The 2,809-nt window shown below is 45.2% G+C and overlaps 1 pseudogene; it reads right to left on the reverse strand.

Moving 5' to 3' along the window:
- Positions 1–1,259: 1,259 nt before the first annotated feature.
- LOC102870571 lies at positions 1,260–2,065 on the reverse strand (annotated as a pseudogene).
- Positions 2,066–2,809: the final 744 nt, after the last annotated feature.

Below are 2,809 nucleotides of genomic sequence, written 5' to 3' on the forward strand. Positions count from 1 at the left end.
AAAGCAGCTTGAACTTCTTCCTTCATCACCATAGGCTCTTGCTCATATGTTATTTCTTTAAATTCCTCTGTATCTGCCAATTCCTTTCTATATAGTGACTCAGTATATTCCTTCCATCTTCTTTTAATATTTGAGTATTACTCTCAGTGACGCTGTGAACAGAAGATCTGCATCCTGTACTGTCCTGTGCCATCCCCACCATCTCTACTACACTTGAGCCCCTTGCTGCAATCACTTTGTCACTCTGTTTCAGTGGGGATCTTCCTCTCTTTCACTGACCCTCCACCCTTCCAAGCATGATATCCTATTTTTTTATGATACTCTTTTTCAAGGAATAGCTTCTGCTAGTAACATGTCCAAAGTATGAGAGACAAAGCTATGAGTTGTAGTCAGTTCTGTGGTATCTAACAAGAAGAACGATGGCAACATGAAAGCTGTTAGAGAGATAAGTCTCTCTGAGTGCTGCCTCAGAATGTCGTGGTTGGTTACATATGAGCTAGAGAGTCCCAAATTGCCATGCTGTTGTTGGTATGTGCTGTCAAGGTGGAACTGTCTCATGGCTTCAGCAGGTTTTCAGAGACTGTAAATCACATGAGAAGGTAGTACCCATATTTTTTCCCTAGGAGAAGCTGGTGGACTCAAACCACATGTCTTTGGATTGGCAGTACAACTCCTTACCCATCAGGCTACATCAATATTCAGTTGCTGTTGTTATGTGCCATTGAAACGCCTGTGATTATTACTGAGACCCTATGTATAATAGCTCTGAACTTCACCTTATCCTGAGCCAGTTTCATTATCTCTGACTCATCAAATTCCATTACCTCAGTTACTATGTCAATCCATCTCATTTAGAGTCTTCCTCTCCTACACTGTCCCTCCACCCTTCTAAGCATAATATCCTTCCCAAGGACTGGTCCCTCCTGTCCACATACTCAAAGTATGTGAGACAAAGCTTCAAAATCCTTGCCTCCAAGGAGCAGCCTGGTATCACCCTCTCCACGACAGACCTGTTTGCTCTCTTGGTGGTCCATGATATGTTTAAGACACTTCTTCAGCATCATGACTTAAAGACATCAATTCTTCTTTTGTCATCCTTAGTCATTGTCCACCTCTCTGATGCATGCATATATGAAATAACTGTGAAGACCATGGCCTGGATCAGGCATGCTTTAGTCTCTAGACTGATGTCATTGCTTTTTTTTTTATCAGATGGTGGAATAAGTTTATTCTTATGTACAGAAGAGTCAGTGTGTACATCAACCCAGTTTGGTGGCAAGTTCCTTGGCCTTGGCCTTCTCCAGCTTGGCAATGCAGGCCACTGACTTGGGCCCCAGGACGTTGCCTCCCCAGTGGCGGCAGATCCATCATATCTGACATTGTAATTGGTTCTGATGGCTTCTACCAGCTTCGCCAGAGCGCCTTTATCTTCTGGGTTCACCTGCATGAAGGCAACAGTGGTGCAGGTCTTCCAGTGGACGAGGCGGCCCAGCCTGGCCTTGCCCTTGATGATGCAGTAGGGAACACCCATCTTCCGACACAAAGCCGGCAGGAAGATCACCAGCTCTATGGGGTCCACATCGTGTGCTATCACCACCAGCTGGGCCTTCTTGTTCTCCACCAGGGTGGTGACTGTATTCACCCCTGCATGGAGAACGGGGGGAGTCTCTTGGTGGGGGTGTCTCCCTTGCCAGCAGCCTTCTTCTCAGCCCGGGCCAGCAGCCTCTGCTTCTTCTCCTTCTTGGTCTCTGGTTGGTACTTGTGGGCCAACTTCAGCAGCTGAGTAGCTGTCTGGCGGTCCAAGCAAGGCCTGGGTGAACTGGTTAATGGAGGGTGGCACCTTGAGCCGTTTGTAGAGGATTGCCCTCTGCCGCTGCAGCCGGATGTAGCGGGGCCACTTGACGAAGCGGGTAAGGTCCCTTTTGGGTTGGATGTCCTGCCCGATGCTGAAGTTTTTGGGCCTTTTCTCGAACAGAGGATTCACCACCTTCTTGGCCTCCTGCTTCTTGACCACGGCGAGTGCCGGGGCCACCTTCTTCCCCTTGGCCTTCTTTCCCTTCGGCATCTTGGGCGGATGGGCAAAAGAGCGATGTCATTGCTTTTTAGCAGTCTGGAAAGCTCCCTGACAGCAGATATTCACCATGCAATTAACCTTTTTATTTCCTGATTGCTGGTGCCAAGAATGTTGATTGTGGAACTGAGCAAGCTGAAATTGTTAACAACTTGAATCTCTTTCCCATATATCATGATGCTTCCAATTGTCCCAGTGGTGAGAATCTTTGTCTTCTTGACGTTGAACTTCAATCCATATTGAAGACTACAGTCCTTGACTTTCTGCAGCAAGTGATTCAGGTCCTCCTTAGTTTCAACAAGTAAGGTTGTGTCATCTGCATAACACAGGTTGTTGATGAGTCTTCCTCCAAACTTGATGCCACATTCCTCCTCATAAAGTCCAGCTTCCTGAATGATCTGTTCCATAGACAGACTGAAAAAGTATGGAGACAGGATGCATCCCTAAAGCATTCCTTTTCTTATTTTGAACTGTTCAGTGTTTTATTGGTCTTTTCCAAGGACTGCTTCCTGGTACGACTGTAGGTTTTGCACAAAGTGTTCTGGAATTCCTCTTGTTCTCAGTATTAGGTAGTAGACTGAATTTACGTTAATCTTTATTGATAAAAGTTTTTAACTTTCACATTTAACACAATGTACCCTCCATGTTGAAAAGATTGTTATATCTTAGAATTGACATTCTTCTGAAAAATACAGAACTATTTTTATTTGTTCATTTAACTATGCTTTCTTCATGTAT

This window comes from Elephantulus edwardii, unplaced genomic scaffold, assembly GCF_000299155.1.
Source record: "Elephantulus edwardii isolate Elephantulus edwardi_28Jun2011 unplaced genomic scaffold, EleEdw1.0 scaffold00116, whole genome shotgun sequence".
NCBI classification, from domain to species: domain Eukaryota; kingdom Metazoa; phylum Chordata; class Mammalia; order Macroscelidea; family Macroscelididae; genus Elephantulus; species Elephantulus edwardii.